Source organism: Camelus dromedarius, chromosome 6, assembly GCF_036321535.1.
Source record: "Camelus dromedarius isolate mCamDro1 chromosome 6, mCamDro1.pat, whole genome shotgun sequence".
Classification (NCBI taxonomy): Eukaryota; Metazoa; Chordata; class Mammalia; order Artiodactyla; family Camelidae; genus Camelus; species Camelus dromedarius.
In genome coordinates, this window is record NC_087441.1 from 59,649,961 (window position 1) to 59,666,867 (window position 16,907).

At 41.9% G+C, this 16,907-nt stretch overlaps 1 protein-coding gene across 3 annotated transcripts in view; it reads right to left on the reverse strand.

The window, feature by feature from the left end:
• ANKRD6 (ankyrin repeat domain 6) overlaps positions 1-16,907 on the reverse strand; it is a 196,320-nt gene that overhangs the window by 70,571 nt on the left and 108,842 nt on the right. The gene's annotated exons all lie outside the window — the stretch shown is intronic.

Genomic DNA, 16,907 nt, shown 5'->3' on the forward strand with positions numbered 1-16,907 from the left:
TAAGATATATGTGGCAAACATGGGACTGTTCCTCACATCCTTTTCTTCCAAGCTCATCAGGGAAGAATATTTCTCAACCTCTCCAAAATTAGATGTGACCACATGACTTGCTCTAGCCATGAAATGAGTCTGTGATGTATCAGTTTAAGTCAGAAGCATTTTAGAGCTAACGGGCAGTTCTCCACATTCCCTTCCACTGCAGCACTGGAACCAACAGATAGTATTCCAAATGGCAGGCCTCCATCAGCTCGGCCCTGAGTAACGGCCATGGTGAGCAGAGCCTACTCTCCCACCCAACCCCACTGGCCCACAATGGACATAAAACATGAGCAAGAGATAAACCTTAAAAAAAAAACTTTTTTAAGCTTTTGAGATGCTGAGTTACTGCAGCATAACCTAGACTACACTGGTAAATGTAAGGTAGCTATTATTATTGCTCCATTTTACAGACATAGAAACTGAGGCAAAGAGGTGCAATAACTTGTCCAAGTGCACAGGTGCTATGCAGTATAATGATATTTGAACCCAGATTGTCTCATTTCAAGGCACGTGCTCTTGACCCAGCAGTTTTCATGTGATGCATCATCACAAGGCATCTCTATGTGGAAGTAGTCCTGGTGCTGGGAAGTGAGGAGCCCAGCTGTCTCCCAGAGCTTGTGAGTGCTGGGAATAAGCTATTTACTAGAGAATAAGAAATATATATTGGCACTGCATTGCCTTTTTTTTTTTTTTTTTTTAATGCTTGTACTGTCTTTGTCTCTTTCCTGTTTGTCCTCCCTTAGTACCTAGAATTCGAAAAAGTTTCAGACTATCTTAGTTGTGTTAAGAGAAGTAAAAGTTGGGGCTGTTTCTACAAAGGAACCTTAACCAGGGCAAATGCAAATTTCATGAGGCCTCAAATATACACAATTCTGGAGTCTTTCCTTAAGAAAAAGATTTAAAAATTACAAATACAAAATCAAGTTGGGGGCATTGAAAGGCGCCAGTGCAAGCAAGGGCCCTGAAGCCTAAACTCCATCAACTTCAGGGTAAATCCACCTCTGTCTTAGAGATGAAAGTGGTCACCCTGGGGTCAGGCTGTGTCCAGCAAAGTGAGAGAACCACACAGGGAGAGCCCGATGCCCAGGCACAGAGCAGAGGCTGGGATGACCTCTCCTCCACTCAGATCTTCTTCCATGTCTAAAGCTTTGTAGATTCTGAGGTTGCTTTTATAGAAGCAGCTCCTTTTTCTCTCTGGCAGAGGTCTGTCTTCTGAAGGGACCATTACATGGATATCTAAGAATTGTTTTCTGTAGTCAAGGTAGTAGGTGTAATTTACCTGACAAGCATTTACTGAGAGCCAGGCTAAGTACTGAGAATCCAAGGATGATATAGACAAGGTCACTGCCCCTGCTAGCTCAGTGCCACTCACACATCCTACCAACCTTCCCACAAACAATCACTGCTCCTTCTTGACAAGCCCAGAAGGGGCCCGGAAGAATATTGCTCCAATGCATGAAAGTGTCAGGGTTGGGGTACAACATACACAGGGCATAAAAATGCCAGAAATGCACCACCAGAACTCAGGGCCAAGCAATGGAAAAACTGGAGGCATGCATGCCTAGTAGTGTCACTTTGCGCCTGGGGCAGAGGGACGCAGATGTTCCAGAGCTGCATCGGCCAGACTCCAAGACCCTGGGACTCGCTGGTGGGCTTTAGACTGAGGTTGTAAACTGTGGCCCTTAGGACACAAATAGCTTTTAATTGTAGACTTGTGTTGTTCCTCCCTTCCCTTTGTAATGGTTTTAAATTAAACTGTTTATTTTGAGATAGTTGTAGATTTACATGCAGTTTTAAGAAATACAGAGACCTCCCATGTATCCTTCACCCACTTTCCTCCAACTGTAACATCTTGCAAACCTACAGTGCAGTATCACAGTCGGGATACTGACACTGATCCAGTTCAGACACACGGCAGTTCTATCACTGAGGATCCCTCCCCTCCCCCGCCCTCCATCCCCATCCCTAACTCCTGAGTAACCACAAACCTGTTTTCCATTTCTTTAATTTTTTCAATGTCATAAATGGAATAATAGAATGTGTAACTTTGCATATATCACTAGTTTGTTCTTTGTTATTTCTGAGTAGAGTTCCACGGTATGAATGTACCATGATTTGTTTACCCATTCATTCGCTGCAGGCTTTTTCTGTTTGGGGGGCTGTTATAAAAAAGTGCTATAAACATTTGTGTGTATGCTTTTGTGGAAACATAAGCTTTCACTTCTCTTGGATAAGTGTCCGAGAGTGCAACTGCTAGGTCAAATGATAGTTGCATATTTAGTTTTATAAGAAACTGTCAAACTGTTTTCCAGAGTGGCTGTATCATTTTCTACTCCCACCAGCAATATGTGAGAGATCCAGTTTCTCCGCATCCTTGTCAGCATTTGGTCTTGTTACTTTTTTTATTTTATTTTTTTAAAGATTTTATTTATTTTTATTTGGTGGGGGAGGTAATTAGGTTTATCTATTTATTTATGTTTAGAGGGAGTACCGGGGATTGAACCCATGACCCTGTGCATGCTAAGCATGCAGTCCACCACTCGAGCCACACCCTCCCACCTTGTTACTTTTTATAAATTTTAGCCATTCTAATAGGTGTAGCGCCTCGTTGTGGTTTTAATGTGCATTTGCCAAATGGCTAATGATGTTCAACATCTTTTCACCAGCTTATTTGCCATCTGTATATCCTCTTTGGTGAGATGTCTCTTTGTGTCTTCTGTCTACTTTCTAATAGGCAGGACTGTTTATTACTGCTGAATTTTGAGAGCTCTTTATACATTCTAGCTACAAATCCTTTGTCAAATATGTGGTTTGCAAATATATTCTCCCAGATCGTTGGTTATCTTTTCATCTTAGCAGAGTTGTTCACAGAGAAAAAGTTTCAATTTTGATGAGATTCAGTTTATTAATTTTTCCTTTTCTGGATCATGTTTTAGGTAACAAGTCTAAGAATTCTGCCTGGGGAAGAGTATAGATCAGTGGTAGAGTGTATGCCTAGTACACATGAGGTCCTGGGTTCAATCCCCAGTACCTCCATTTAAAAAATAATAAAATGAATAAATAAATATGATTACCTCCCCCAACCAAAAAAAAAAAAAAAAAGAATTCTGCCTAGCTCTAGATCCTGAAGATTTTCTCTTTTTTTCCTAAAAATTTTATAATTTTATATTTTGCCTTGAAAGTCATGATCCACTTTGGGTTGATTTTTGTGTAAGGTCTACATCAAGGTCCACTTTTTACAACCTATGCATGACCAACTGCTCCAATAGCATTTGTTGTAAGTTCCTCTATTGAATTGGTTTTGCACCTTTGGAAAAAACCAGTTAGGCATATTTGTGTGGATCTATTTCTGGGTTCTCTACAATCTGTTCTGCTGCTCTACATGCTTATCTCTCCACAAATACCACACGCTTCTGATCACTGTAACTATATAGCAGCCTTAGTATCAGGTAGAGGGATCCCTCCCACTTTACTCTCTTTTTCAAGATTCTGTTAGCTATCCTAGGGTCTGTGCCTTTCCATATAAATTTTAGAATAAGCTCTTCTATATGTGCCAAAACAAACAAACAAACAAAAAAAACCCACTATGCTGAGATTTCAATAGAAGTTGCATGAACCCTGTAGGTCAATTCAGGGAGAACTGTTTTCTTTCCTATGTTGAGCTCTCTAATCCATGAACATGATATGCAACTCCAAGTGTTTACGTCTCCTTTCATTCCTTTCATCAGCATTTTATAATTCTTCAGAACCTGTACAAGTTTTATTAAATTAATACATAAATATTTCATTTCTTTTGGCGTGACTATAGAGGGTATTGTTTTTAATTCCCATTTCCACGTGTTCACAGATAGTAGAATATAGCAATGCAACTGATTTTTATGTGTTGACCTTGTATCCTGCAGGTTTGTTCAACTCTCTTATTAGTTTTAGGAGTTTGGGGACAGATTCCTTGGTATTTTTTCTATGTAGACAATCATGTCTTCTGCCAATAGGGATAGTGTTATTTTTTCTCTTCTAAGATGTATGGCTTTTCTTCCTTCTTCTTGCCTTACTGTAGTGGCTAGAATGTGCATCATTATATTAGCTAAGAATGGTAAGAGCAGATATCCTGGCCTCCTTGTTCTTTGTCTACAAAGAAACTGTTCAGTCTTTCACGATTAAGTACGATGTTAGCTGCAGGATTTTTGTAAATGCTCTTTGTTGTGTTGAGAAAGCTCTCCTCAATTCCTAGTTTGTTGGGAGTTTTTAGCTCAAAGGGGTTTTGGATTTTTGTCAAATGCTTTTCCTGCATCTGTTGATATGACCACATAATTTTTCTTGTTTGGCTTGTTATGGACTAAAATATTTGTGCCCCCCAACCCAATTCATATGTTGAAGCCCTAACCCCCAATGTGATAGTATTTGGAGGCAGGACCTTTGGGAGGTAATTACGGCTTGATGAGGTTGTGCAGGTAGGGACCCCATGATGGAAATTGTCCTTATAAGAAGAGGAAGAGACCAGAGCTCCCTCTCTCTGTCATGGGAGAACCCAGTGACAGTGGCTGTGGGCAAGCAAGGAAGACAGCCCTCATCAGGAACTGAATCCACCAGCACCTTTGTCTTGGACTTCCTCATCTCTAGAACTGTGAAAAATAAATGTTCATTGTTTAAGCCACCCAGCCTGAGCAGACTAAGACATCTATTGATACGGGAACTACACTGATCGATGTTGAATCAGCCTTGCATACTTGCAATAAACTTCAGTTGCTCATAGCGTATAATTTTTTATCTGTTGCTCTATTTGATGGAAACACAGGCTAAAAGAGGACCAGGCACAGTTGCCACCTCCTCACCCATCTTGGTTTATATCCTTGGTTTATGACAACTTAAACATGTAACAGCCAATTCTCATTGGAAACAAACCAAGAGGCCTGCTGAGAGAGAATTTTCCGTCTCCAAGCAAGTTCCTGGCTTCATTTATTTTCTGAAACCTAAGTCATTACAGCTTAAGAGCGAGAAAAGCACCAACGGGCCATCTGCACTGGCATCTGAGCAGAGGCCCAGGCAGGCAGCTCAGTGGCTGCTAAAGCTCCTTCCCCCTCCGGCCTCCTCACCGTACGGCACCCCAGAACGTGGATTAGGCGATGGCACTTTGAAGTCTTAAAACAGACCAACGACTGGCCTGGAAACCAGTGATCCTCCCATGCATTTTGTTCAGTTAAGATACAGGTATTTAGGGAGGATTTTTAAATGCTGCCCCTGGCTGTGCTGTGACATTGTAATCTCTCCTCTAGCATGGTTAGGACCCACAAATATATGGCTTTAGGTGGTGTTACCAGCACATTAATCCAGTTTATAAAAGAGTCAGCTGCGCAGTCTGAGGCTTCCATTTTAAGTGCGGACTGCTAAGGCAACAGCGTGCAAACTGCTCAGATGGTCCACGGGGATGGGGAACGGTGCACGACTTGCTGTGTCAACTCGCAGGCCACCGCATCCACCAGGCCTGCTCAGAGCTTGGGAAAGAGTTCTGGTGTTCACCCCTGCCGAACACTACTGCAAACATGAGCAAGAGGGAACAGAAGAGGCCCTGCAGGGCAAGGCACCTCTTCCAAGACTTCCCCAAAGGCAGTGAGAGAACAGCTAAGATTCTCAGGCTGACCCCGGGATCCCTGTTCCAACAGCAGCCCCAAAGCCTCTCCTGAGATGCCTGAGTCAAGGTTGAGGGTCCATCCCTGAAGTGTTGAGCCAGCTCCCCTCCATTACAGCACATCTTCCCACAGGCCCAGGTAGGGACTCCTGTCTGACTCACTATACCAGTTCTCACATTGCCCTCTCCCACTGAGAGGTCCCCTCTCCTCCCTCCTAAGAGCATCTTTGGGGGGGGGGCCCTACCTTTGCTGAAGCCCTCGTCACTGGGCTGTCTGCCTAATTAACACCCCCAACATCATAAGTTAACACTTACACTGAGACCTTCCTAGTACTGACCCACTAACTTTCCACGCACATCTCACAGGCAAGCCACACAATTCACAGCATGCTTTGCCTTCCCACACTCCATGAGTATTTCCTGCAGGTAAACGTGTTTCTAGCTTGAATCATGGCACTGAGAATATCACTCTTCCGTGGTATTCCACAAAGAGCGCCACTGACTCACCCAGCGCTTGGCAGAGAGGTCGCCCCATGGCTTACGCAGGGCTCGGGGACCCAGGAGAGGAACCCCTGGAACAGTGAGTAGTCTCCCACCTGGCTGCTCACTAGAGTCACCAGGGGCGCTGAGAAAGCCCCAGCCACGCCCCTCACCAATTAAATCAGAAACTCTGGGCATGGGACCTGGGCATCAGTATTTTTGAAGCCTCTCCAGGTGATCACACGTGTGGTCAATAGGTCAATACTGAGAATGCTGACCTACGGGAGCTTCTGTTCTCGGGACCATGGAGTCAAGTGAGGAAACAGTAATTATGATAACAATAACTACATCCACTGAGCTTGTTCTACATCCTTATTGCACTGTACGAGCCCTCTGCGTGGATTACCTCATTTAACCCTCACAGCAGACCCCTGAGGTAGGTGTTAGGCTGATTTTACAGACAGGAAACCAAGGCTCGAGGAGGCTAATCGCTTGGCCAGGGTCACAGAGATGGTGAATGCAATTCGCTTCCTCTACTCTCGGTAGGGAAAAACTGGAGATTTTTAAATGGGTGACAAAGTCAGAGACAGAAAGTGGAGCTGTGGTTGCCAGGGACCAGGGCGAGGGGAAACAGGGAGTAAGTGTTTCATGGGTACGGAGTTTCCATTTGGGAAGATGAGTTCCGGAGATGGATGGTGCTGATGGTTGCACAAAAATGTGAATGGACTTAATTCCAGTGAAGTGAACACTTGCATACCGTTAAAATAGTAAATTCTGTGTTATGTACATTTTACCATAATTTTTAAAAATAGAAAATTTTTACCAAAATAAAAATATAAAATAGGTGAGAGAGAGCGAGGTATCCTGTCTCATGCACAATGAAATTCCAGGTTATCTGCTCTGTTTTTCAGCTATTTCACAACTGTAAGTCTTAGAACACTGAGAGTGATGCCAATAAATTATGTCTAGCAGAGATTCGGTTATATTGGCCAGTTTTATATCTAATAAGCAAGTTTATTTCTACTTTCCCGAGACCAGCGTATTTGTAATTCTTTGCATTCTCTTTTGAACCAGTTGCAACATCTTACTGGTTCCCTCACTAATTGATTAGTTAAAATCTGAACACATGTTTGTTTTACCATCAGAATCACCGTATGTCAAGTTTCCCTGATGATTTCTGATGATAAACTATGAAGGCCTGAGTTTTCCCAGTTGAAATTTTCTTCCCACAGCGTGATGATTCTAGCTACTGCAGAACAAAAAGCAGATTTTCTGTTTAACCTGATATGTAACTGTACACTGTCAGTGCCCTCACTGTTAGAGTTTGTGGATCCAGAGCCCAGCGCAAGATCGAGGGCTGTGTCAGCCCTCACTCAGGAGGTGAGAACAGGCTGAGTGTGGGGTGTGAGATGCAAAGTCCCAGGCTGCCTTGGGAGGGACCCTGTTTTTGGCTGTAAGTGGAGGGTGAGGAGGACGAGGAGAGGTGTGGAGACTCCCGCCACTGCCCCGCCATCAGCCACCTCCTGCTTTTCTCCCTGACTCCCAGGAGACTGGTAAGAGACACAACCCAGAGCAGGTGAAAAAGAGAAGATTCTATAAACCTACGCTGAAGGAGAGAAGAACAAAGGCCAAACAGAGCCACTGCAGAGAGCTCCTAGAGAGAATGCAAGAAGAGCAGGATAAACTCAGAAGAAGGGCCAGGAGAAGAGGGAGGAGGGAGAGGCCGGTACAGCACTGGTCACGGGGTGCTTAAAGGTCAGTCCTTACGGACCCCTCTCTCTCCTCTGGGGGTAGGGCACACTGGCACAACCTCAACACAGGGCAATTCTGTTCCAGCTGTGACAATTACAAGGGCACGTATGCCCTGCCCCAGCAGTGCCACTTAGAGAAATCTGTCCTGCAGATAGAAGCACCCTGCACAATAAAACCAGGCCAGTTGCTGCAGAATAATTTCTAAGAGCAGAAGATTAACATAATCTAAATGTCCATCAGTAGGGGGTAGGTTAAGCCAATTACAATTCATTGAATAAAGCAAAGGAAAGGAGGATGTGTATAGTATCCTACAATTTGTATGCAAACAATTCACGGGGATACACAGAGGGATATATCTATTTGCACGTATATGCATGAAATATCTCAGGGGGATAAACGCAAGAAACAGGTAACATGGGTTGCCTTCAGACAAGGAGACACTGAGCGGCTGGGAGACAGTATAGGAGAAAGACTGATCAACCTTTCATACCTTCTGTTTTCAAATCATGTGAATGTATTACCTGTTCAAAATACTGAATGTTTAAATATCTTTTTAAACAAGTGAATGAAGTCTTCTGGAAGAAGCATGCTATATACAACACACTCTCTCAGGTGACCCTGGTAAGCATCTGTTTCTCCCATCATCCACCTCTTGCGGACTGGCAGCTTTCAGCAAAGGACTACAAGCCTACATGCTCGCAAACAAGTTCAGACCCACACCATTCCAGTAAGTCCTAACATGAAACACTCCCACAGAATCAAAACCAAAGCAAAAGAACAACAACAAAAAAGATCCTTGGTTTCCAAGCTGTGAACGCATGTCAGTTATCAACCTCCAGTCTTCTCCTGGGAGGGGCTGCGGGAAAATACCTACCAGCCCCGCCCGCTCTTCATTCCTGCAGACACCGTCGAGTGTCATGCTTGGGAAAGTTACATTACTGCCATCAAACCCTCTGCATCTCTCTTTTTAAAAGTTTATGTTCAGTGGAGCATAGTCACTTGCAAGTGATGGGAGATCTTATATGAAAACTCCACAGGAGCCACAAACAACCTGTAAGTATGCTGGGCCCAGGGCAGGCTGCCCAAAACATGTTCAATGGCATATTGATGATTTTGAATTAAAGTTACTTGAGAGATAGCTGATGGGAAAAATATTTTTAAAAAATACTTTGATGGCCCCCTGCCTTCCCTTCTGAAAGCAGAAAATAAATCTCCCACGTGAAAGCTTCCTCTGTATAAACCAGTAGGGTAGAAAGCATCCTTATCACCAGAGCTAGAGAATTCAAGGCTAAGGAAGCCATATAAGCAAACTTCTTCACGAGTCTGCTACCCCAAGCAAAGCCCCTTTATTTGGTTAAATCTTCACAAATAATTGTTTCTTTGTCTAAAAGTCATCTATAAACAGCCCGCTTTGGTCACTTTGGGGCGGGGGGGTTCCGTTTCTACAAGACCTCTATGTATACAAATTAAATTTTTCTTTTCCTGTTGTTAATCTGCCTTGTGTCAATTTAATTATTAGCTGAGGAGAGCCAGCTTTAGAGACTGGAAGAGAAGGCGCCTTTGGAGAAGAAAACTGGGAGGTAGAGCCAAGGGAGGGGAGGGCAGGCAAGACTCCAATTGTAGTCAGTCTCCCCAACAGAACACAAGCTCCATAAGGCCAGGACACTTTCCCCTGTCTTATGCACTGGTGCAAAGCAGGAACTCAATTCATAATTACTAGATGCGTAAACAATGGGTGACCTTGGTGAGAGCAATGGCAGAGAAGTGAGGGGTCAGGAGACAAATTGCTGGGAGACCCTGAGTTACCATCTCCAACAGCCAGACAATATACTCCAGGCATAGGTTGGACTTTGCAGGATACCCAGTGCCTTTGCCAGATGACCTGTTCCAATTGAAAATGTGTGGGTCAGTACAACTTGAAAAATAATTGGTCTAAATATGAAAATTCTGCAAATGGCAAATCAGAGTTCTCAGTGAGCCTTTCCCTTAAAATACAAGTTTAAACTTTTTTCATGTAGTTCCTATACCAATTTCCAGCTCCCCACCCCACTGCCTCTGATGACTTGTCCTGGGCATGACAACTTCACCTGTGCTTGGTGGATAAGGTATCATAACCACATTTATTAGCTACTAAGCTACATCCCCATGAGGACAGAAGAGGCTGCCCTTATCTGAGGCCCCTGGTGTAACAGAGGGGACATCTGCATGGGGGCTCGGAGATCCCAGTTCTGGTGCCGGCTCTGGCATGCCCTCGTTCATTCATCACCTCACAAGTGTGACAGCTCCAAAAGGAAAACCCATATGTGTATCTCATGGGGTTCTAGGGGTAAGCAGCACATACATGAAAATAACTGGAAAAGTGTACAATGTTACACACATGTACAACACCATTATTGGGATATTGCTCTATTAAAGTACCTGGGCATATGACATACTGGTTAGTGAGACATTTGCAGATTATATATACTACGTGTTAAGATGCCAGGGAAGATGTTCTAGCAACAAGCAGCCCATGGGATGTTCACAATTCAAAGCCATAAACCATACAGGTGAAACATGATGGTTAAGAGCAAAGACCCTGAACTGGATGGGCCAGGGTTCAAATCCCAGTCTTGACACTTTCTGAAACTTTGGGCAGATTAACTAACCGCTCTGTGTCTCAGTTTCCTCATCTGTATAATGAGAATACAGTTGTGGTGAGGTTTAGAAGACATACTCATGGTAGCCCTCTTACAACCTGACACCTAGTAAGCACCAACTGTAAGCAATTTACAGTCAACAACATTATCCTCCTCATTCAACACACACGGAGGGAGGAAGGGACAGCTCAGTAGTAGAGCACGTGCTTAGGGTGCCATGAGGTCCTGAGTTCAATCCCCAGTACCTCCACTAAGATAAATAAATAAATGAACCCAATCCCCCTCCACCAAAAAACAAATCAAAAATCAACACATATGGGGCTTAATGTGTGAGCACTCTGCTAGGCACTGGAGGGGTTAAAAAAAAACACACCCAATATTTTGTGCCCATTTAAGATTTTACAACTGCAGTCACATGTGTTATCATATTTAATCCTGATGGAAGTCCTCTAAGTTTTGGAAGGAAATTGAACTTGGAAGGTGAAGAAATTTGCCTATATTAGTGGTTCTCAGTGAGGGGCAATTTTGTCCCCCCAAGGGACATTTGTCAACATCTACAGACATTTTTGATTGTCACAGCTAGGGGGGAGGGAGTACTATGCACCCAATGGATAGAGGTCAGAGATGCTGCTAAACATTCTACCACGCACAGGACAACCTCCCACAACCAAGAATGATCTGGCCTAAAATATCAGTAGTGCAGAAGGTGAGAATACTGGGCCTACATTAACAAGCAGTTAACAAGCAGCAGAGCAGGTGCTTGGACCAAGGTCTTTGGATTCCAAATTTAGAGCCTTCCTTCTGTGTCAAATATAGAGAAATGTAAGAGAGAAACCCTGGCCCAGGTCACAGTGACAGTCTGCTGGGGAGTTCTGAGCACCCACAGAACAATATCCAATTATGAGGAACACAGAGAAAATGGACAGCAAGCATTTAATCAGTGGAAATTGACACATTGTAAACTGACTGGACTTCAATAAATATGTATTTTTTAAAAATTTAAAAATTGAAGCAAAACTGACGGTACTTCAATAAAAATCTACTAAAAATAAATAAAAAAATAAAAATAAAAATCGAAGCAATGATCAACTCCAGGAAACACAGCAAGTTATACAAAAAAATGGAAATGTAATGATAGTACAATCATTGGCTCACTAATAAACAGCATTTATATAATCACACTAATTATGGATCGGCTCAAAAATTGTGATATAACTAGATTGGGAGAATGTGGGAGAGAAAGGGACAACAGATTGTGTCTAAAATTGATCAATCTCTCCTGTGAACTCATTCTCAAGAATACATTAGATCTCTGTATGCTATTCAATAGCCAACAGCTACATGTAGCACTTAAATTTAATTAGTTAAAATTAAATTTAAAATTCAGTTCCTCAGCCACACCAGCCACATTTCAAGAACAGCCAACTCTTGAACAGCGTTGGGGTTAGTGGTGCCAATCCTCCACACAGTCAAAAATCTGAGGATAACTCCTACTTGTATTCCTAGGTCCTTCATACCCACAGTTCCTCCATATCTGTGGTTCTGCATCTGTGGATTTAACAAACCACAGATCATGCAGTACTGTCTTCGTCACTACTGAAAAAAAATCTATGTATAAGTGGACCTATGCAGATCAAATCTGTGTTGTTCAAGGCTCAGCTGTTCACAACAGCCATGTGTTGTTACTCTATTAGCACAGATACAGAACATGTCACGATCACAGAAAGTTCTGTTGGACAGCACTGTATTAGAGGGTGTACAGAGAAAGTGAAAGACACTGGGGTCCAGAAAATAGAAAGTCGACATATATAAAAGCGGTTAGGGGAATCCCTAGGATAAGAGTAAAGCTAGATCCTCAGAAAGCTGCCAGAGGCTGAGGGCCACCTGTCCAGACTGAAGCAGGGGCGGGGCTCCAGAGGACATCTTTTCAGGGAGAATCAATGGAGAGGCTACCTAACATTCTGCACACCCAGAGATTACACATCTGGGGATGATTAGTGATAGGTGAGAGACAAAACTAAACACAGGATGATTATTAACGTCAAGGCAAACAAATTATTGCAAAAAAGTTAATTAATGATATTGAGCATTTTTTCATACGCCTGTTGGCCATTTCTGTGTCTCCATTAGAAAAATGCTTGTTTAGGTCTTCAGCCCATTTTTAGATAGGAGTGTTTGTTTTTTTGTTATTAAATTGTATAAGCTGTTTGTATATTCTGGAAATTAAGCCCTTGTCAGTTGCATCATTTGCAAATATTTTCTCCCATTCTGTAGCTTGTCTTTTTGTTTTGTTTATAGTTTCCTTTGCTGTGCAAAAGCTTGTAAGTTTAATTAGCTCCCATTTGTTTATTTTTGCTTTTATTTCTATTGACTTGGTAGATTACCCTAGGAGAACATTGCAAATCAAAACTACAATGAGGTATCACCTCACACCAGTCAGAATGGCCATGATTCAGAAGTCCATGAATGATAAATGCTGGAGAGGGTACGGAGAAAAGGGAACCCTCCTATACTATTGGTGGGAATGTAGTTTGGTGCAGCCATATGGAAAATAGTATGGAGATTCTTCAAGAAACTAAAAACAGACTTACCATATAATCCAGCAATCCCACTCCTGGGCATATTATCTAGAGGGAACTCTAATCGAAAAGATACATGCACTCCAACGTTCATAGCAGCACTATATACAGTAGCCAAGACGTGGTAGCAACCTAAATGTCCATTGACACATGACTGGATAAAGAAGCGGTGGTATATTTATATAATGCAATTCTACTCAGCCATAAAAAAAGAATAAAATAATGCCATTTATAGCAACATGGATGGGCCTGAAAATTGTCATTGTAAGTGAAGTAAAACAGAAAGAGAAAGAAAAATACCATATATCACTTATATATGGAATCTAAAAAAAAGACGAACTTATTTACAAAACAGAAACAGACTCACAAACATAGAAAACAAACTTACAGTTACCGGGGGGAAGAGGGCAAAGAAGGGATAAATTGGGAGTTCAAGATTTGCAGATAGTAACTAATATATATATAAAATAAACAACAAGTCTATACTGTATAGCACAGGGAACTATATTCCATATCTTGTAGTAACCTAAAATGAAAAAGAGTATGAAAAGGAATATGTGTATGTGCATGTATGACTGAAACATTATGTTGTACACCAGAAATTGACACAACATAGTAAACTGACTATACTCCAATAAAACAAAACAAAACCAAAAAAATTTAACATAATGATAGTACATACCACATGGCTCAGCTATGAATGGCAGAAAGTGTTCAAAATATGCAAAAACCTAATGCGGAGGTCATCTAAGTTGCAGAAGTAGAAGTGCATGTGTGAGACAGCAAGAGAGGGAAAAAAAGTGAAATCTTAAATCATCAGCTTCTATATTGTTAAGTCAACACATAATGCCCAAAACAGGAAAATCAAGACTTAGTAATATCAGGATGTATTTGTGAATCTACTAAAAGAGTTGAAAGTGGTTGCCTATGCAGAATCAGAAACGGAAGGCAAACAGTTTAAAAATATTTGACACTTCAGCTTAGGGGTATGTACAACACAAAAATTGAAATATTATCTAAATTGTTTTTAAATTAAAAATTAAGCTGATTAGTCAAATTAGTAGCATTTGCATATTCATTAGAAATATGAAGATAAACGCCAGGGGTAAAAAACAGCTAAAAAATTTAAAGCTCTTTCTTCAGGGGAGCAGACTGGGTATAGGCTAGGGAATAGCTGTTTTTGTTAAACGTCTTCTAATAGCATTTACATTTATACTTTTAAAGCTCCTATGTGCATGCTTTACCTTTAGAAAGATAATTATTAAAAAGCAAATGATGTTAAAAAAAAGATAGACAATAACAAGTGTTGGTGAGGACACAGAGAAACTGGAAGCTTCATATGTTGCTGACAGGGATATAAAATGGTACAGCATGTAATAACCTTTAACGAAAAAAATATGAAAATGAATATATTGTGCTATACACCAGAAATTGACACATTGTAATTGACTGTACTTCAATTTGAAAAAATGGTACAGCTACTCTGGAATATAGCCTGGCAGTTCCTTAAAATGTTAAACATAGATTTCCCAGGCAACCCAGTAATTCCACAACTAGGTATCTACCCAAGAGAAATGAGAACACATGTCCACATAAGAACTGTACACAAACATTCACAGCAGCATTATTCATATTAATTACAACCAGAAACAACCCCAAATGTCCATCAACCGATGACTGGATACAAAATGTGGCGTGTCTATACAGGGGGATACTCTTGTTCAGCGCGAGAGAACGTGTGCTACAACACAGACGAACCTGAACAACAGAAGGCTTACTGAAAATACCAACACAAAAGACCACATAATGCATGATTCCATTTATACAAAATGTCCACAAAAGGGAAATCTGTAGAGACAGAAAGTAAATGAATGGTTGCCAGGAGCTGGGGATGGTGATGGGGAATGATAGCTAACAAGTAAGGATTTGTTACTGGGATTCTAAAATTAGAATGTGTTCTCAAATTAGAAATATTCTAAAATAAGAACATGATGATGATTGTACAACTCTGTAAAAACATTAAAAATCACTGAATTACACACTGAAAATGGGTGAATTTTTTGGCATGTAAGTTGTACTTCAATAAAACTTTTTTAAAAAGCAAATGATGCAGTCTGTTTAAAAAGAGAATTTGCAGACTACAAGCTAAGTGCTTTAATAAATTATTATTATAATAATTCTGAAAGGTTTGGTATTACTATCCCCACTTTACAGATAAGGCAACTGGGGCTCCAAGAAGTTAAGCAACTTGCACAACTAGCAAACGCAGCAGAGTTAAAATGTGTGTGCAAGCGGCCTAACTACAGCGTTCATGCACTTTCTCCCATGTGTGACTGCCTGGGACCGGAGGGGCTCTGGGTAGATCACACCGATGTCTGAGTTATGGTTCCCTTCACCCTCAGTTCCGTACAACCCAGTCACCACCTGGGTCAGAGTGCTGTTAGGCCAACGGGTGACCTCTAAGGAGCCAAAGATTTTCTATCTCTCTAAAGGCCAGCACTGTGATACTGTGATTTATAATAAGAAATATATATTTGCTCTTAGTCTGGCTTAGAGCTCCCCAAACCCTAGGAATTTCCTAAGTGGTAAGAGCAATGGGAGCATATTTGTTACAATAGTTGGTCTTTTTTCATCAGTTCCTGAAACAGCTCCAGAGCCAGAAAGGGGAAAGGAGTGTGTTATTCACACTAAACCCCTTTCAACCATACCTGAGTTTATGTTAATAAGATAACTTATGGAAAACCCTAAAGATGGGGCTGGTTGCCAGGGAAACCAACAGTGATTAGAGGTTAGAATTTGCAGTCTCACTTTCCTGACATCCAAGAAGGAGAGAGGTGCTAGAGGTTGACTCAGTCACCAATGGCCAACGACTTAGTCAATCATGTCTATGTAATGAAGGCTCCATAAAAACCCGAAGGACAGGGTTCAGGGAACTTCTGGGTTAGTGAACACATGGAGGTGCTGGGAGGGTAGTGCGCTCAGAGGACATGGCAACTCTGTGCCCCTTTCCCCACACCTTGTCTTACACGTGTCTTCCATCTGGCTATTCCTAGTTATATCCTTTTATAATAAACTGGTAATCTAGTAAGTTAAATGTTTTCCTGAGTTCTGTGAGTTGCTTTAGCAAATTAATTTAAGCCAAGGAGGGGGTGTTGTGGCAACCTCTGATTTACAACCAGTCAATCAGAAGCACAGGTGATAACCTGGACTTGCAACCGGTGTTTGAAGCTGAGGGGTGGCTTTTGTGGGACTGAGACTTTAGCCTCAGATTTGTGAGATATGAGACTGTCTCCAGATAGACACTGTAAGAACTGAATTAAGTGATTGGTGGTGTTGGAAAAAGCACACATCAGAAGCACGAAATATAGAGACTACACATAAGTAACTAAAAATGTGAGCTGACCGATTTTCCCACAGGAGATTAACAGATGTTACTATTTGAAAGTTAAACTTGGCTTCTCCATAGCTCTCTCTGGGGTGGCCTGGAGCAGGAGCTTTGAGCCAGACTCTGGGTTCAAGATGTAGTTCTGCCACTCAGTAGCTGGGGGACTCTGGGCAAGTTATTTCAATGTTTCGGTGCCTCAGTTGCCTCATCTCTAAAGTGGGGATGAAAAGAGAACCTCCCCTAGAAGCTTAGAAAGTGCTTAGAGCAATACTAAGTGTTTGCCATTAGCATTACTTTGTCTATGTATTTGCACTTGTCACCTAACTGGGCAGAGCCTGCCTTTCCTCAGCTTTGCTACAAAACTGCCCTTTGGCCTGTACGTTCTCTCGTCTGCCATGGTGTCATCT